Source organism: Acanthaster planci, linkage group LG18, assembly GCF_054643075.1.
Source record: "Acanthaster planci isolate LZ-2023a linkage group LG18, COTS_SCS, whole genome shotgun sequence".
Lineage (NCBI taxonomy): Eukaryota > Metazoa > Echinodermata > Asteroidea > Valvatida > Acanthasteridae > Acanthaster > Acanthaster planci.
Window position 1 is genome coordinate 3,785,179 of NC_141794.1, and position 20,641 is coordinate 3,805,819.

Sequence of the window (20,641 nt, forward strand, 5' to 3'; positions counted from 1 at the left end):
CCCCATGCCCTCCGGGAGTGAATCTACAAGCCCTCGCACGAAGAAGGCACTGAGGGAAGAGATGATGAGAGAGGGAAAAGGAGATAAGGGCATGAATTTCCCGCTCTGCTGCCTTCTCTTTTTCTCTCTCATGCGCTATTTTTCTCCTTCCCCTTGCAGTCCGCATAATACACACCAATCACATTCAAGACAGGACCCGGCGTTGATGATTCATCCGCTGATCGGACCGCTATCAGACCACAGGGGGACTGCTGGCCGAGGACCGGCCGCGTGTGACGTGAGGCCACTACAGCAAGGTATCTGTTTTTGTATTCCTTATATGGCGGGAGAATTAGGAAAATAATAGTCCGATCGAGGAAATTGTGACAGTGACTCGCAGGCGGTACGGTCCGAAATGCGAGTCAACATCTCGACAAATTTGCACCGAGCGTTTGCAGTCAGCGCGTGTGATGAGGGGATGGGACTGCGCTGGTCACCAACAATGCGTGAAATGGGGTGCCGCTTGCTCCTGTCAGAGAGCCACGTAAATCCAATAATATTACTGATGGACAACAGGAAATTGCCTTTCAACTGAGACGGGCACTGTGTGGAATATATGGTGCCAGTCCACGGGGAAAAACTACACATACACACTATGTGAAACTGACCTATGCTCCACTTTTGTAGGGGTAAGGCGTTAAGGTTGAAGCCTCCAATAAAGTATGCACAAGTTGCAGCCCCTCAAAATGTTGAGTATTAAGCTGTTCTTCTTCCAGGACACATGCATCACAATCATCTGGTAGCCTTAACCACGTTGGGTGGAACAACGTCAGAGCGGCTGAAAAGATCAGCTGACACTGAAGGCAGTATTCTTGGTGGAGGAATCATACAACGAAGGTGAAAAAAAAACAAAAATCTGCCAGAACCTTTTTGAAGATGGTGGTAGCAGGATAGGACTTTCTTTGTACAGTGATGTTCCTATCACGTCCAGCGTGTAAAGTACACGTTCTTGAAATCTACGTCCATCCTTGGATTATTTCCAGTCAAATACAGCTTATCTGTTTTGTATAGGATGGGCATGAGCCGAAGGTAAACAGTTTCAATCTTTTTCTTTTTAAAGAATTTGGCGTCTTGTGTGTTATGTTCATTATTCAATGGAATATCAGTGAGGATCGTTGTCAATGTCACCATGTGTTCGGTGCAAAACGTTTGTTGATATTTTAGAAGAATCTTTACCACTTTCCTGCAATCATTTGCAAACACAGCGCACTATGAAAACAAAGAAATGGTTAATGACAAGACCGTTGTGGTGACCATGCCATCAAGTGTGTCTACTGCACATTCTTTTGCTGTTTAATCTACTCTGATGTATTTGGATACGCCTATACGGTCAACCGTGGCCGATGATCCGAGAAGGTGGGATATGTGACTCGTAAGAGCTCAATAAAAAGACGTACCCAGTCAGTCGCGACGGGCTCTGTCGTCTGAAACGTCAGAATCGATTATATCCATAATTCAACATGGGAAATTAGTTTAACTAAAGATGAATGTTCCGGAATAAGAAAAATTTCACCCCCCCCAAAAAAAAAACCGCGCTCTTGAAATTCCCTTCGTCATATTCATTCTTGATCAATTAAGACAGGTTTTACGTTCGTCTTGCAGATAGGTGTATTAATATTAAAGTATGGGTAAACTAGGCATTGCGTTTGAAGTCCTTACCACGTTATTTGTTTATTTCACTTGTTTAGTTGTTGGCATCATGCAGGCCGGAGTCAAATTGCCGGTATCAACAATAACAATACAGCTGATATCACAAAACAGAGGGTTACAGAACGACCAACCGTGTCATTTTCCAGAGTAGGAAATATATACCGGTAATTATAAAATATAAATTGTAGCTGGACTCAATACTGTCACATGACACCAAACGTGAGTTGCGACCAGTAATATGTTTTTATTCACGAATACTATGAAATACAAGTGTCCAGAACGTAGTTTTAGCGAACTCGGGACAATTCGCAGCTTGATTAAATCGCATTAAATGCTAGATCGAATAGGACGCGCAGGAATATATCCCGTAAATTCTAGAAGTACGTCCACAGAGATCGTGTCAACATTTTGAGCAGCATTTGAGCAGTTTTATTGTGATCATGACTCCACTAAATTGATCACCAGAACCCAATGAACACTCGGCAGTTAAGACACCCCGGAGATTCCCGGGAAAGTGAACGTATTGTCAGGGTTTGTCTCGCACATCATGCAAGAATTAGACAGCGACCACATTATAGCTGGTGTCCTCCAAATCGAGGTTGACACACTAGCAGATTTGATATTACGAATAATACGAATCCGGGCTGCTTGCAGATATTACTCAAGCTTAAATCGTGCGATGAATGCTTTTGGTTGCGAGCGTGTTTTCTCCGCATCTTGTATTTGCGCCACGGGCGCTAAATGAGAAAATGGTCTGGTGGGCCGGTCTCCCAGCGACGAGCACAATCCACCAATCAGCCTCACAGGTGAGCAGCTTGCTCCAAAAACAACGAGTTCAGCTGTTCTGGTAATTGACGCACTATATTGGGCTATAAGAAAAAAAGATCAGGCATCCATGTCGACGAACTCGCCTCGAACCAATCAGCCAGAGCTCTTTAGGTTTGTACTTCTTACCAAGCTTGCAGGTGGGCTGAAGAAAAAAGGAAATTAAAAGGCTTTTAATGCAAGCAAACTTACGCCTTTCCCAAGTGCATACTTTTACCCGACCTTGTCGCCGGAGCTGATTACAGGTAGACTTGCAATGGTGGACCGTACTTACATCTAACAGTTGACATTAAAATGTTATTTCGATATTTTCACTGGGTTGTTTTTGTTTCTTGTTTGGAGGTTAAAATGTCGTTCCAAGTTAAGTTAGAAATTCCGGAATCATATTGAAAGGTGTTAGCAATGGGATATGCGGAATGTTATTGGGATATTGCTCTTAAACGACATGAGGTTTAGTTAACGCGATATTAGCGATTTGGTGTCGAAGAACCGTCTTGGATATCGTGGAAAATGCTTTTGGTATGGGTATTATTCAACACTGCGTGCTGCACAATTATATTCAAGGAGAGGTAATTAACAGTACAATTTTCTTTACCGTTTCTTTGTTTGAACTGTCGAATTCATTGAAAAAATTATGTCCACAGTAAAGGGTGCAAAGAAGGATAATTTAGTGTAAGACTTAAGGTAGCTTTTGCATGTAAATTTGATTCGGGGTTTTGGAGGACCGATTTGATCGCAGAATAATGCTAAAGTCAGGTTAACAACCATGCATAAAGACTTGTATCTGGGCATAAGTATGCGCGTGCAATGGAATACCCATGGCGAATGGCAAACAAAACACGACATAGTGACGTCATCAGGATTGAGGTGTTTTCACGAAGAGGAAATGACATGATTTGATAAGAAACGTCTTCTCGCCAGACTGAGTGATTCCTTAATCTGAATCCCATTTAACCATGGCCCCGTTTTCTTGTCAGTTGTAATCCACAGGAATGGCGTTTCACACCGTGATATCCCCCGCGCTCCTCTGTCCTCATTAGCGTCCATCCTCCTGACGTGGAACTTCATCTGGTGATGAAGGACGCACCAGAGTCCATCTGATACACAATGGTGGGGGAGACTGCACTTTCTTTTTATCTTGAGATGATGAATGATCTACAGTCAAGATGTCCAAACCAAACACCGATGAACTCATCTGCTCTGCTGCACAGGCCTCTGCTAATATCTTGTATCCAGTTCTTAGTGTTCACTGCGATCCTTGATTTACACACAACGTGGGCAATTAAGGCACGCGGTGAATGCCAAGAGCCTGGAATCCATACACATCGTTCATCAGTGCCAAGGGTGACCCAGCCCGGCGCGGAGTGCAATCTCGCTAGGAATCCGAGGTACATCGTGGGAATGATTTCGAGTCTGCGAAGGTTCCTGAGCTGAGTTCCTCATATCCGACATCGGTAACAACCGGGACTTGTGTTCACAATGCTAGGGACCAGTGGTTGTGCTTCAAGTGATTGAATGATTGGAATGCACCAGCGTCGTTGGGTGAAGGCGGATGTGATTACTGGGACCACTTGCTGAATGGTGCCTTATTAACATGGCTTACATCAAAGTTGACTACTCTTTCCCTCGCACTTGCACAGTTTCAAAGGTTCCATTCAAATTTGATATTTCTTTAACTATAATGCCACGCATGATGCCTAATGAAAGGGCCATCTACCGTACACTGCATTACATTAGTTGTGTATGGTTGCTGGTTTATTAAACACACGATAAAGAACACATTTAACAAATCACGTAACTTGGAAATATGTAAATGTTTGGTATTACGGTAAAAATGTTGTAATACAACGGCCTGGATTAATAAATACCTGTATATGTACATGTATGCATTGTTTAATTCGACGATGATTATTTCAATGCCATGTTTGATTATTTATGTCCCGCAGGGACGAACACTAACGTTTACTTCGTGTTTTGCACATTCAGTTACAGAATCTCACACGCAATCCTGTTCTTTGATTTACATACTACCAGGGCACGTAAGAGAACGGAAGCCATACTTGGACAGTTCCAGCCTTATTGTCCAAAACACGAGATCGGGCGACCCAAAATGTCCCCGGATCCTCTCAGTTTGTCTTTCGTATTGAAAAATCGAAGCCATCAATTCCAAGCCATGCGCCCAAACCAAAGCCGAAACCAGATTCACTCACGCCAACCGTTTCTATTAAAAACCTACACAAGGAGGCAACGCTCTTGACTCGATGTCCTGGCGCATAATTTCGGTTGTGTCCTTTGAAAGCCAGCGAGAGGCGACCAAAGGTAGCTTCTTGGGTTCCCCCTTCTGGAACACGCATCCCCCTCTCTCATTCCCGTCTGCGATCGATTGCCAAGACGGGGCAGGGAAAGAAAGTAGAGAGAGTAGGCCGGTAAGAGATGACGGGGCAAAGCGAGAGAAGCGAGCGAGTCCACTGACTTAAACACAATAAGCAAATGGGAGGATTGGGCTGCTGGACGCCAGTCGCATTTCCCTTAATGCACCGGAAGCAGGGACCTACCTGGCTTTCCCCGGTCCCTCCACCGAGCGGCTTGGCACGTTTCAACTAGCGCAGCCCGGCGCCTTGCTTGCCGCTGAGTGCCCAACGAGCGGGAGGCTTTCGATCGATTGGAATTCGGCAGGTCGATTGGGAGTTTTCGAAGAGGGGGGAGAAAAGGAAAAGCCAGTCGAAAAGATTGGGCGAAGCTAGAAATGGAATCGAAGAAGGCACTCGATTAACTGATTAGATAATTAGGTAAAGCAGGCTTCCACTTAGGCCCCAATTGACCAAACTGGGGCTGTGCATAATTGACGCCGTAACAATTTAGCAGTCCTAACTTTGTGTATGCACAATATCAATACCTAAAAGTTCAGTCTTTGCTCAAAGCTGGGAAAAGCATCAGGCCCATCCTGAAACTATACCTACGACACCTATAAAGTGTTTGAGGTGCCTGAATGAGAATGTATCAAAAGTGTCGTGTAACTGATTGTGTACAAATAAATCTTGCTCATCTGATTTTCGAGAGAAAAGTAGTCGTCTCTATCAAACTATAATTGTAGACAAAACATCAACAACTACAAAGATTATTAGCTTCAGCTGTATACATTTTTTATTTCCTTCATTTATGTTTATTATTACCTGCAATTTGCAACTTACAAGCAATGCTGTCAAGAAGCTTTTTGTAGCTGACATATCAAGCCATTTCCAGTCTTGGAATACATCTGGCTAATCAAAATGAGGTGTAACTTTTAAAAGATGAATGGGTAAATAGTCGAGATCTTCTCTACGTAATATACTGCCATTTTGTGTGAATGTGCGCAAATACACGACTGTTATGATTTCTGTGAATGAAAGTGACGGATATTAAAGATGGAATAAACACACGAAACTGTGCCGGTGCTTGATTTAAAATATAAGCAGATGCAGATGCGCCGATTGCAGTTGCCCTGTCCATTTATTAAATGCCAAACGTCAAAAAGAACTGCCTTCACAATCAGGGCTGATGACAAGACTATCCACCTCCCACGAAACACTCTCTGAGATTAGGCTTACACAGAAAACAAATCCAGTACCACCAACGTACTGAATCATTTTGCCGGACCAAATCGCAAGGAAGATGAAACCCACACCAGGTCGCTGGCGAGCTTGATGGCCAGAGCGAGAGAAAAGAGAATTTACGGATAGGACAGGAGATGGAGATGAAGACACATCGGCCCAATATACTTTCATCACCTTGGTAATTGGAGTGATGAGGCCATTGTGACGTCAATGCACACAGTGCAAGGTTCAGTTCTTACTTTTTATTCCCCTTTTTGCAGAAGAGCACAAGACCATAATCTCGGTGACCTATGAACTCTCCTCACTTTGATTAGAATCTCAAACCTAGTAAAATGAAATCACGAGCCATCAAAATTGGAACCCCTTTCATTTCTGTAATATCTTCTCGTGCAATAACGGCGACGGGAAACCTAGCATGTACACATGTAATTGAATAAGGATGAAAACGAGCGTGTGTTGTGTCTAGGTTTTATGTTGGCACAATTGCATTAAAGAGAGCTTTATATTGAATTAAATATATAATGGTGGCAGAAATGGCTTATGACGAAGGCGTAAAATTCACTGCAGTGGCTCCCAGGTTGTCTGGTGGATTTTCGCCGATTACCAGCTTTATTTTAACTAGGAGAGGGACTAATTTGCATTTTAAACATTATACTTAATGGATCCTAAGTGTGCAGGTAATGCTCAGGTTATCAGACCGTGATATCAGATCCAGCAGGGTTATTATGGGGCGGGCAAGTGCCTTTTCACATATAGCATGGACCTATCACGAAATCTCCCCTCGCTTCACTTTATGTGTGCAATCTTGTTTGCATATATGATCTGATAGAGTAAATGTTAACCAGCCTGGATCGTTTTCCCCACTTATCAGTATTGATAGAAAACATTTCACAACTTTTCACTTTCACTTTCATTTCGAGAATTTTTCAATTTAGCGCATATCTCGTGCATACATCACGAATTGGGAGGCCAACTGATTTCACGGTTTAAGGCTGGTTCATATTTCAGGCGACCGCGAAATTGAAGCGAATTTTATATTAAAAATTTTCGTGGCAAGGTATTCCCTATAGTCAAAACTGTTCGACTGACTAGAATTGTGTTCAGCTTTTACACATTTCCAGCACGAATATTTGATTTGGCGTCAAAAGTTTGCCTTTGCTTTTACTTTTGCACCGAGTATGCACCGGCCTTTACCCTGACATATCTACATACCCCATCAGATTACTAATCAGCTCGAACGTTGAAACTGTCCATGAAACCCAACTTTTTGCAATTTGTTTTGCCCATGGCACGCTTAGAATGTCAAATCCTTTGACCACTAAGAATTAAAAAAAAAGTTTTTCCCCCAACGTTTGCCTAAAAAGCCACTTTTGAAAACTGCACAATGATGGGATTTCCCTGTAAGCTTCATTGGGGTACAGCAAATCGAATGAGTGCGCTTTTTTAATCAACTACGAATACGTTTTCAGTCAAAAGGAAAGTCAGAAGTAAGGGAAACCAAAATTACGCCCAAAAATGAGAAATTCTTCCCGTTACCGCAATGTACCGCGTTTAAACCCGATTCGACTACCCACAGCTGTTCACAAACGAGCCTTTTACCCAAAATGTCCCTGTTCGGAATGGGGCCGACATGGATTATGGTTTTTACCAGATTGAGAACGCGTTGAATTGAAGTGGGCTTCTGCCCTGGAATAAAATAAACTTCAAGGCTACAAATGAATTTTTACAAGAAAAATGATAACCTTTGAATATAGATCTTTTTGAAGAGGACAGAACCTGAAAAAGTACTCGCCGGGATACGACCCAAGAAAATCCACAATACTAATCCTTTTCCTTACCTACTACATTACACAAGCCGGTGCAACCGAAAACTCTGTTTTCCTCCTTCTGTGTCCATGACGCCACATAATGACGCTATTACATAATTCCGGGAATACTACAACGCATTTCAGTGAAGTTTCGAACAGCGGCATTTCTCCGTAGAAGCCTGTTTGTTAGCAGCGGTGGGTAGTCTGATCGGGTGGCCGTTAAGTACTCTCAACTTGACCCGCACTGCCATTTTAATTAAACCACCCTTGATTCACGCTACCAATTTGGGTAGCTAACCTTCATTCGCATAGACCTATACCAGAGTCAGTGAAACGAGGAAGACAGGTTATTTTGAAACAATTAACTACATGCCGTACATATAGAACAAAAAGTGCATTAAATACCAATTGCTAATAGCATTTCCACAAGTGTTTTTTTTTAAGAGATTGACCAGCAGCGTAACATGATTTGAGGCTGCGTTTCTTAATTTACATACATGTATTTGGTTGATACTTATCTCCGACTGGAACTCTAAGGCCAAACCTATAACCCCAAAATATTTCTTCATACATAATGCTTTTATTCGTTCATGTCACTTTTTGGAAAAGCTAAAGTTCATGAAGCTATTTTGGAAACAACTTTGAAGCACTTAATTTGGTTATTGTCTCGGCCCAAATCACCCCCAGTTAGCTATGTCAAGACCCCATATAGCGCTGTAGAAGTTGGGAAACAGGTGCTCACAAAGTAAGCTGAATATCTGGTAAAAATGATGTGGTTGATGAATACAAAATGGGCCAAGAACGTTAAGGTTTGGGCAAGGAGTGAGAAAAAAAGAAGATGCTTGACGTCTTATCAGACGTGGGAAACTACTCAGATATCAATAGGGCAGAAAACGCCGTAGAAGCTTCTGAAACTGTTTCCCTCGATCGGTACATTGCCGGTTGTATCTTGACTGTATGCTGATTGACATAGTATTGAAAATAGACTTGAAAGTATCAAGTGCATACCCGCACTCTAGTCAGTGACGTAAATCTGTGTTGGAAAATGGGTGGACAGGGGATGGAGAAAGGTGTGGGGGGGATGACTTGCCCCGCCATGGAAATTTGAAGGGGGGGGGGCGCCGTATACACTACATCGAGGGCAATGTTCATGATAAAGATGTACATCTGTGTATCAAATTCATGCAGAATCTCACATCAGAATGGTATATTTGTAGCTTTTCAAAGTTGTTTTCCTATTTAGTGATATAGCAAACATTTTATGTCATTGAAAAATCTCGAAAGTTATTCATAATCCGCTATATTTTTTTGCTCATCACAAAAACGTGGGGATGATTTAATAGCCCATTTTCCATCCCCAAAAAGTGGGGAGGGGATTTATACCCCCATCTCCCTGGGATTTACGCCCATGACTCCAGTATACGTTCTTGCGAAAGTCACAAGTCATAACGACACCAAAATGCTGGTCAATTTCATACATTTAATCAGCTTGTGTGATATAGGGGTGGGGCTCAAGCTGAGTCTGGCTACCATTATTACACGAGGACCGCCATTTTGAATACCTGCACCAGGCAGTGCGTCATTTCATAGTGACGTCACTCTGATGAGACGTCAAGCAATAGCAGCAGCGCAAGACTTATTCCGCCCACGGGAAGCGCATCTCCGTCAGATTATGTGGCGCGTATTGCGGATATGGAAACAGGTGCGACAGGCATAACTTATCATTCCATAGGACTGATCGGCTGAGGGGGAATTATCTCTCGCGAGGTGTGCAGGACCCAAAGGTATCACACTTAGGCCTAACAGTCTCCAGTCTCAGCTAGAAAATGTGGCACATCCTTGTGAAGTCACCGAAATGACGTTTCGATTGCTCATGAATTTATGTTAACAGAACTTTTTAGTTCTAGCAGTCTATAGGTCTAGCAGAACCTTGTCAAAGTAAAGTGAGCATCTCTGCGAATAAATCAACACATTATCCTTTGGACCAATGAGAGTGTACACTGGAAATTTGAGTTTCCCAAAATGACGCCCCTTCCTCTTTTTGTGTTTGGCCAGGGCGCAACAGCTACTTGCACAGCGAAAAATCTGTTGGTTTGGGGGATTTACCAGAAATATGATTTTCAGAACGAAGATGAATGTGGGGTTGGTAGCACTGACTATCACTGATATTTTCAGGTGCCACTGATGAAGTTTGTGAGTCCCTATTTTGTGCATACCGCACGCGGCCGCATTCGTGGCATTTTTCTTGCAGCTTCCATCGTACGTTTAGGTTAAATTAGGAATAATATTTATGTGTTGGCCTTGGCATTATGTTTCTATTCTCTTTCGTTACTTTCTTTTTGGGGTCTTGAGGAAAGCTCCCCTTTAGTCCCCACGATATTTCGCTCCGTCAAGAGTCTTTTGAGAGCAGTGGAGATTCAACTTACTTTCATACGTATCACTGTGTGTGCGATTCACAATAGTGTGCCTCCAAGAGTTTGCAACGCCTTGACTAATCACACTGCGCGAAATCTATCGACCCACGGCACATTTGGAAAGGGTCGACAGGTTTCGCGCACTGTGATTGGTCAACGAGTTGAAAAGTCTTGGAGGTGCACTATTGTGAATCGCCCGTGTTGAAACAAGATCTAAATACTTGGCACTCCTTATTAAATTCTTCTTCTGAAGAAAAATACTGGCCACTACTTTGTCCAAACAGCTTTGTAACATGAAAAACAAAGTACATGTATAAAGTGAAACCTACACCGAGAAACGGTAGAGCAGTTCGATACAAAGCTTGGGAGGCGCCCTCGTTCTACCTCGAATGACATCATGCTGTGGCTCGTGAATATGAAAATCTTCATCAGCATAAAATCCTAAATATTGAAATTTCTCTCTTTAACTGCTACAGAGAAGGTGGAAAGTCATGGTAACCTTTAAAGTTGTGCCTCAAATAATTAAAAGCCTGTTGTTTGGTGCCTTTAAGGGGAGAAAAGCCTTTTTGAACCCAGGCGGGAAGTTATCACTGAGTGAAAACTAATTAGACAGACTGTGGCAGCGACTGATGAACCGAACTAACGTTATGTTTATAATACAGGGAATCAAACCGGGGATAATGGAAGTATAAAACGTGCTAATAACTGTAACCTATCTACTTGTCATGTCAAAGTGTAATGTGGATGGCATTTCCCTTTATACAGTGCTGTGAGCTTTTACATAGGAAGGGGTGCGCCGTCTTGAAGAGTGCTGTACGCTAGTGTGTCATTTAAGACGAGGTGCGCTTACCGCGTGATGTAAGTACTATATTCATTTTCAGCGAACACCAGGAGTTAGAATGACAACGAACACCCAACAGTGAAAGGAATTGAGCTTGGTCCAGGCACCTCTCAGCGTCTGATTTTGGAGGTAAGAGGCAATCAGAGAGTATTGAGGGGTAAGAAGATGGACCCGGACGAAACAAAAACAAGACGGGTAGAAAGGAGAAAAAATTGTCTGTGCCCGGCATGTCCGTTGGCGCGCGTGCGAGGTTCCGACACCTGCCGGGCTGAGGGCTAATTATAGCGGAAGTGTTAGAATAATTTGGGCCGGTGAAATTGGATAGCGACTGATTATCCACAGGGACAGGTATGTGATTGAGGAAGATAGCGGATGGAGTGGAGGGAGGGAGGTTGACAGCACACGGCCAGGCGGAGGGGGTCATTCACTTGAAAGTGCTGGGGAGAATGATGATAAGTGACAGAGAAGAGATGCAGTGGGGTGGATATCAGTGGCCAAAATCGTCGTGCTGAGCGAAGATGGCTTTTGCTTCTTAGAGCAGGCTTGTTGCTAATATTTCAATACTATGCATGGAATATACAGGTTTTTGTACAAGGTAGCAGTGGAATTCTGGACAAAAGAAGCGTTACAAAAACTATGGTGTAAATTCAACATCCTCGATATTCGTAAAGGGCAACACCTGACTGGGGTTCTCCTTAATTCTGGATTCTGAGCGTGTTGATTCAGCACCAACTTTATTCTACAGTATTTGAAATAAAGGTACTAGATCAGTTATCATATAAGCACTTCTGATATTAGCGATGAGTAAATATAGACTTCGAATCAGGTGGACATTCCGAAAGGAAGAAATATTTGTTTGAAATTTGGTGAGAAGGCTGAAAGAACTCCTGAGATGCAGTTAACTACAGGAAGAAAATGGCATGACTATCTGATGTGTAAGTCATAGCAACTTTCTGGATATATCACATTAACGTTTACGAATTAATAGACGAAATGCCAACAATAAAAAAAGAAAAGAAAAGAAAGAAAGAAAGAAAGATTTATCCGTGTTCATAATTGAAGGATGACTTACACGTGGATAGACAGAAAAAAATGTCCTTAGCACCACTCAAATTAATTAAGTAACAGAGATCTTGATGGAAACCTATCCCATACTTCTTACAGAAGCAATCTAGTACTGGCGGATCACATAGACGTTTTCGCGAGGGATCGCTGGTGGTTTATCTCAAACCACCGACAATACTCACTGGAAAAAAGAATGGACCCCAATGGCGCGAAAATTTCAGGGAAGAAAGCTTCAAACTGAATAGGGGTGCACTCCACCGGTGCGAGCGGAATGCAGCTGAGAGCAGGTGATGATGAATAGGATCAGTTGGATGATCAGACCCTCAGCTCGAGGAAGAGAGACCGGGAGAGGGAAAGGAGGGCAAATTCAATCTGTTGGCTGCTAATCGGTCACTCTTTACGACGCTGATTGGTAAAGATGAGGCTGACGAGAAGGGGGAGAGAACAGCCTCGGAGACGATGGGCGCACAGGGTGTTGAAAATGGATGGGATTTAGGCGGGGAGGGAGGGGACGAATCAGAGTGAGACAGAGGATAAGAGATGGAGGCAAAACAAGGAGTGATTTAATTTGATGGGAATTTCAGCCTCGGTGTGCGAGGACAATTAAGGCGGATAGATTGGCACTATTAGGCGGAGGTTTCTTTCTTTAAGGAAAGCGAAAGGCAATTTTGAACTACAAGCGAAAGGTGGAATAGAAAACAAAGTCGGGTGCTGAAATACGGGGATTTGGAGAGTTTTAACATTCTTTATTAATATGCGAAGAACGGAGAATGGGCTCAGCTTTTTTTTTGTGTGTGTGTGTTTAGAAGGGAGGCCTGAAGGTGAGCGTGTCTAGTATGATTATAAGCCCAGAGTCAATGAAGCACAGTAAGTGGAGTGTTGAAACGCCAAACTTCATGTTACCAAGTGAGGGCGCTGCAGCACTCGCACTACTGAAAACAAAGGTTTTTACGGACGAGATCAGCAGGCCTGAAGATCCGTCGCATTATGCCGCATCGTAAATCCCTTTCGTATCGAAGTTTTACAAGATGTGCTACTACTCTGACGGAGTCCAACTTCGGCTAATTGCCTAAGTAAAGGGCCCACACAATGTAAGTTTTCAGGCAGTCCTTGTAAATACACCACATTCACCTTATTTGGCGTGTTCCATTTTGTCATTTGAAGTATTTCAGAACCTCTTTGGTTTTAGTGACAATGCTAATTGCATACTCGAGTACAGTGACATATCATTTTAGGAAAAACCCTTAACGTTACAGCAATTTCAGTGCGTCAAAATTTCAAAGAATTTGTGATACATCTCTGAGTAGCATTTCCTTTTCTTTGCAGATTTATACCTGACAGTTGACAGGTGGGAAATTTTTCCCACAAATATTATACAATGAGCACATTTGTTCCTCCTCACGGCGTGAATATTGTCGTCCTAAAACTACATCACAGTGCTGAAACACTGAAATGAAAAGAACGTACATTTTTCAACAAGATTAACCAAAACAAACACGTTCACCAGTTTCAACAACTCACAAAATAGATCGGGCGTTGGCAAAAGTGGGAGGACCCACGCTACCCTGTTAACTCAATTACACCTATAATGACTACATCATCATTTCCAAATTCCCCTGCAGTTAGCCTTAAACCTATAAAGTAAACCAATCGGAGTGTTCAAATGACTAATGACTGCTGAATCTAGAGACGCGTTCGGAAAATCTGGTTCCTTATCCAAATATCAAAAACAACAGGAAATACTCAATAAATGTTGAATATTTAAGAATTAAGTGCAAAGAAGGTGAAGGTGGTCATGTTTGACCGCCTTGTCATACCAATCGTGCTTACATGGGCAAGCAGCGATATTCAAAGCACCCACTACTCGCAGAATCGAATAATTACACATTGGGATGATAAAACGCAAAAACCAATATTGACAACAGCACGTATATGTATAGCGCACTAGTCTGATTATATGCTCAGCGCCGGCCGATGAGTCACCCCGCTTGCACAAGGGGTGAAGTTGACGGCCAGCAGCCTACTTGCATAATGCCGAGCGTTTTTGGTAACTTTCTTCAGTGCAGGAATCCACTTGGGAGATTTGGACACGGGGAGAACTACCGGCGAGCGTGCTGCAGAATGGTGTATTATAGGAGTCGGGTGCCGCTGAGCCCGGTGTCCATCTCCATTTGACCGTGACGCAAACGCCGTGGAAGGATAGCCAGGAGATATCATTACGGGGAAGTAAAGTCAATGATTTCCCGAGGAATAACGTTGGGATTGCATTCAACTGAATTAGCCTACTCCAATCTGGCTAGAATATTTAACGATAATATGATGCACTTGTAGTTCATGATATTATGCACGGGATGGAAACGAATTGCAAAGAGCATGGTGCCAATGTAAATTAAAATAACGCATACAGTATTTTTTTTAATTTCTTTATAATCCTGGAGAAATCATTAACAATTTTTAAAAATCAAATTCGCTCCAAAATGTAGCCTGGAGCCGAATACAATACAAATACACACAACATAAATTGTAGGTGAGAACTACAATAAGAATATTTATTGGCAGTAGTTTTCTTTTGATTGTTCCTTTATGATCTGCTGTTGACCTTTCTGAAGAAAATCCAAATTTGTGGATGCTGTCATGACAGTGAATATGAAAGTCCACAATACCCGTGCAGAATGACAAAATACACAGAGAAGCGTCAGGCAATTTGTCTCTTCACATCAACCTGCAATGGGCGCCACTCCGCTTCTTGAAGACAGATCTGCGAAGTTATGGCTCTGTTTCGAAATTAACATCATCGAAATCTTGACAATTATGTTGCTTGGGCCATGAAGTGTACAAAATAGAATTGTGCGGAACACAGTCTCCGTGCAGGCTCGGGTTCTAATTTATTAATAGAATGCGTTCAAACGCCAAGGAAAGTTCTCGGCGATTTTTTTCACCTCCATGCTTGCGATTATCATACAGCCAAGCTTGGCAAGTGAAAATCCATTATCACCAAGATGCCGTGCTGGATTTCATAATCTTTCGCCACATCTCCTTGTTCCTGCAATTACATTAGAATTAATATTAGAGATAAGTGCACAAAACAGTCAGATATATAGTGACTGGAAAAAATGCAGGAAACATGATCAGAGAGAATAACTAGAGGCGCTCACTTTTCATGCTCTGCGCGCCGACATGTTTCGCGTCACATTATTACTGAGCGGGGGGGGAGAGAAAAAATTCCACTTTGGCTCTTCCGTATCTGCAGTGCAGTGCGTGTAACGTCTTTTATACAGATGACATGCCGACACACAGACCGCGGGTAGATGGTGTGAATAGCGATAATTATCTCGGGGAGGGAAGCGGCAATTTTCTATGCTCGATTTCGTGGCCGTTTGTTGGGAAACAAAACGGTCGGAGAGCAGGAATAAGAGTACGAAATGCACTTTCAATTCGACTGATTGAGCACGCGCCGTCGGGAACTTGATCAGAGGATGGTTTCGGACAGAGTGTGCAGATTTTAAGGAGGTGCAGTTGAACTGTTTAATGGCTGATGTACATGATGAGACGTGTGCATTATGTAATTCTAGGGTGCACCTTTTTAGCTTTAAATTGTAACTACGAAATATCCTGGTTTAAAATGCTCCTTAACCAATAGAATTAAGTGCCTTGCTTGCTAAGAATTATATATTTGCAAAATCTTCACACACTGTTTGACTCAAATGAAAAAAAAACAATCCGTAAATCGAGTGGTCAGGCACGCGTGTCCCTAAATGGACAAAATATTGGCCACAAATGTTACAATAATAACCAATGAACTGTTAAACGTTGTTATCTCAGCCCCAAAAATAACAAAATATAATTATCCACCGCAAGTTTGGTAATCGATTCTCGCATAGGCGCCATTAGACCAAATAAACATTGTTGTAATCGATTACGTGAAGTAGCATCTGCATTACTGCAGTCCTCGATCTCAGTAATTTGATTTACAAGCAGCTAAAATCGCAGAAATTTCGGGTCGATTAAAACAAGCTGAAACCGCGTAGAGGGAGCAGCACTGATATGAAAATTACAAAACTGTTTCTACTCAGTCACAACTAAATCCAGTTTCGATGACAAGTAAAAGTACTTTCTCCGAAACTCTGAGGAAAGTCTTGTCGAATGCCGACAAAAATGTAGGCCTAATTCAAAATGTGTCACAGCATGTAGAGTTGATTGTGTTGTTCTTGGATTGTGATTTTCTTTCCACATTCAACATCGACAGCACAGCTATGATACTGGATTAAAGCAGATCACACAACCTACAGCTGGCCATTGAACGACATATAAATGCTGTTACACATTAATGTTTCCATGCTGTCATAAAACTTAATCGAAGTATGTAGTTCAGACATCATGGAAAACTACATCACTACAGTTAATAACGTATTAAAAGGAGACAAGCTAAATCCTCTGAAGCCACTCGAACTCACAGTTAAGTTCGTTTCTGACATAAAGGAAGATTCACAAGTTATCTCACCAGTCTTCCAATGAAGGAATCTATCGGAACATTTCTTGCAAAGATAAATGAGACAATAGTAGGCCATAAAAGGTCGGCGGCCATCTAATTTACACTGATTTGAGCAAAGCAGCATCTAATAAAAAAGCCAGGAAATAATATTACACTGAGCGGAACCCGTGCAAAGATCAAAGAATGGCAAATAAAACCCTATCGTTCTGTCTTGGAACAATGACTCCAGAACTGACGCGACTAGCTTTTCATTGTGTCAAATGGAAGGGTGGAGAAGGGGAAAAAGAGATGTTTTGCTCCCATCCATGGCGACCTTGGTCTGGGCATAAACTTGAGCTTCTGTCATGCAGTGCAGAGAAGTGGCCATTACGGCGCGCACTTCAATAACGACCGCACCAAAGACATCTCAAGGACGACTTGGAAGAAAGCTTCATTGTCAGAAAACGAATTTCTAAATGGCCTAAACCATGAGTTAATCAACCTGTCTTCAGCCATGTAGATTCATGACAATCATATGCTGTGAAAGTCGTCGACAGACTCATGTTTATTTTCACAAACACCAAAAAACGGCCAATCATAAAACCAATAACTAGTCCTGCACGTGCCATTCCAAATTCCTTACATAAACATGTACTCATTCACATAGATACAACAAGAAAATTTAATATCAGATCCACAAAAACGCCTGACTTAAAAGACTTTCTTCGAGCACATTGAACGGACTGTGTCCAGCCTAAAGCTATAAATCACATGGCGTTTTCTGTTTCCAAGAGACAGGGAGAACAAAAAAGGGAGGAGAAAAAAATGGAGAGAGAGAGAGACAGGCAGAGAGACAGAATAAAGAGGCAACATTTGATGCCCAGCTGTTGTCGAATGCGGGCATCTGATTTAGGCCCTTAGGTTTCGTTTTTATTACAGTCGGGCTCAGTTTACAAGGCTTATACGCAGAGGTTTTGTCTGCTGACTACAGTACAAATTGGAATTCGCTGCGATTGCTACTTTGCCCATGATTTTCTTTATTGTTTTTTTCTCCAACAAAAAGCCGATGGTTGTGTGCACCTTTCCTTCAAATCGATGCATTGCCAGCGTATGCTTCCCCACAAAAGGCCATTTACATTATTTGGTAGACTGTCTATAATAGATACCGTACAAGATGGTCAAAACGAGCCTGTGTGAAAACAATATGGCATTACAACTCGTGCGTCTAAATGTTAATTAAGGCATTGCTATATGAAATAATAGGAATATCAGAAATGCAGGATTTTATTCAACCCACGTCTCTACTCATAGCAGGGAAAATGAAAACAATTCTGGCCTATTTATATCTTCAGTCATGAACCGCGTTTCTGATATTCTGGAATCTTTGTAATATTATGCTTCAGGTATAATATGCACACTCGCTTTCCCCAAGGGTGCAAAACTGCGCGTGTTTGTGAGCCTCTTCTAAGCGCGAATACGCACGCGTCATTAATTCCGATGGCATGTAGCCGCTTGAGCATCTTCGGTAATGTTACTGATCGATTTCGTTTTCTCCAAAGGCTCACTCACACCTTGCCTACGTCGTCACACCATACCACGACACCTGGGTAGCGGTAGGGAGAACATGAGGGATGTGATTCACACATCGAGGGGGTAGGTAGTATTTAGGGAGAAAAAAAAACTGACTGTGATCACCGTAAGTACCCTACAATCTGCAAACGGCACCGTTTTTGTACAACCAACCCGTGACATGATACGCAGTATTCTGTAACCAAACCTGCACCGAATTATACCACAGACACCCGGGTGATATGAATTTTACAAGTTTTAGCGTTCTGTACCATCAATTGCGTCATTCTATACTTCCCTAGCGATCGACCAATCACGCAGATAATACGTCAGTGACCAATAGCCGAACACGAATTATAATGAGCTTTGTGACGCAGATTACGGCAACAAAAATATGTTCCAGCCACTGTCATTTCTTTTGATCAATACGACCTACTTTCTCTTGACTCAGGTCCCTGGCGAAGATGCTACACGGATACTGTTTTCAAGAAGGCTTCGAGGATCTCTGTTCAAAATCTGCAACTGTCGTAGATTAATGAAATGTTACCGTACAAATAGCTGTGTATAGAGTTTAATGGGGGTTTGGTCTTACTTTGAATAAAACATGACTCAGACATCTAATTAGACGGCAGTGGTAATACAAGTTTTATAAATAGCTGTTATCGTGTCTCACACCTCACGTCAACACTCTTTTTGCACAAGCAATGGCAAACGACACGGAAAAGCTGGATCCTTGCATTCAAGTACCTAATGCGTATGAGGTTTTCTAAATTTATCATCACTTAATTGACATAAGAGATACTTAGGACCAGCGACCAGGCCTAGCAGTAAGCACCAAATTTCGTGCTCTTAAAAATAACTCCTGCTTCGATGCACCTGTTTACACCTTGTGCAACCAATATGTGTATCACATACCTAGAATCAGTTGCCTCTTGGGTAGGTGTACAATTTGCCACCGTAAGAGGGCGCTGTGGCCTTGTAGCTTCTAATCGGATAGTCTACACACATCGGAAAAAAGTCGTTGAGTGCTGGATGGATAAGGTTATTTAGATGTTAGAATTGGCTCCATTTTTACTGTAAATTCAGATTAGATGAATAGTACATGTTCAAGCGATTAGGTCAGTGTCCTTTTGACACAAAACGCAATAGATGTGTCCATGTGTTTTTTCCCGCCACAATCTTCTAAACGTTTCTTTTCAAGCATTCGGCCCTTTGGGAATATCACTTTGTGTCAGTTCTCCGGTCTTCGTGTCGAGTTACCTGCCGAAAACCAACAAACAAAACCACCACCCACGTCACAGAACGCGACACTCCACTTCGACTGGGGGATTGAGGCGATAAATTCTCTGGGAAATGAGCGATTGCAGCGGCAGAGGACGACCCAGAGAATGACCTCTCGCACGGGCGGCCACCAATGACAGCGCAATTATACCCCGTGGTGCAGCTGGCAAGAAAGGTGTAGTCGTTCCAATTTTAAGTGGGTTCCAATTTGCAAGGACGGTTTTAAGACGCCCTTTTTGAACGTCAATTCACACATGTAGTACTTAACAGCGCTTACCACCATGCAAATAATCTAGGAGCGCTTTATAGTTGCTACCCCGCTGGGAAGACCAGTCGGCAGTATCAGCGCACATTGTCTCTGTCCTCACAGGTACCCACTTTGAACCCATACACACCAGAGTGGAGGGAGTAAAGTTGGGATACAGTGACTTGCCCTAGGTCACAACATGTTGCTGACAGCTGGATGTGAACCTCTGATCGGGAATCACAAAGCTGTGACAACTTCTGCCACAAACCGGCTTCGAGGCATTAGGCCTCGCAAATCCGATATTGCGCATTATAGCATTTCATCTGGGTCCGAAGTGCTTTCAGTCTGAAGAGTTACATCTCTGTGAATGGTGAGGAGACAACTTTTGTGTTGGGTAAAAACATTGTGATGTTGGGGGGAAAAGGAAGACTAAACAAAAAAATAGTTCGTAAAAGTTGAGCTAGTTAATGACAAGGCTTTAATCATTTAGATCTATCATTTGTACACTTGCATAATATATTACCTATAACACACACAGGAAAATAAAAATATGAAATATTCATAGTTCTACTAAGGGTTAAGATTTCTTTAAACGCCTCGCCTGCATTGGATTAAGTAAAACTGAAATAAGCCCCCCCTAACCAAAAAAACCCAAAAATTCTGAACATCGTTCGAAAGACGCCTGACGAAAATCAAAATTCAGTTTTGACCCTTTCAGCCAGGTCTAACAGGCTTGGTTTTTATGCTGACTCCACACTCTATCCCTTGACATACATAAATCATATTACCTACGCTAAAGTCATTATCCTTCAGTTTCGTCTGCACACTTGAATCGAAC

At 42.4% G+C, this 20,641-nt stretch overlaps 2 long non-coding RNA genes across 2 annotated transcripts in view; both read left to right on the top strand.

The window, feature by feature from the left end:
* The window catches only part of LOC147796109 (uncharacterized), a 31,468-nt gene extending 23,615 nt beyond the window's left edge, over positions 1-7,853 (top strand). The window contains exon 3 of the long non-coding RNA XR_015428274.1: positions 160-7,853. This is a non-coding gene — a long non-coding RNA (uncharacterized LOC147796109). The remainder of the gene's footprint in view (positions 1-159) is intronic.
* Positions 7,854-11,133: 3,280 nt separating this feature from the next.
* LOC110980846 (uncharacterized) lies at positions 11,134-20,333 on the top strand. The gene is made up of 3 exons (XR_002598383.2): positions 11,134-11,299; positions 18,266-18,359; positions 18,727-20,333. It is a non-coding gene; the product is annotated as an uncharacterized LOC110980846 (long non-coding RNA).
* The last annotated feature ends 308 nt before the right edge of the window (positions 20,334-20,641 follow it).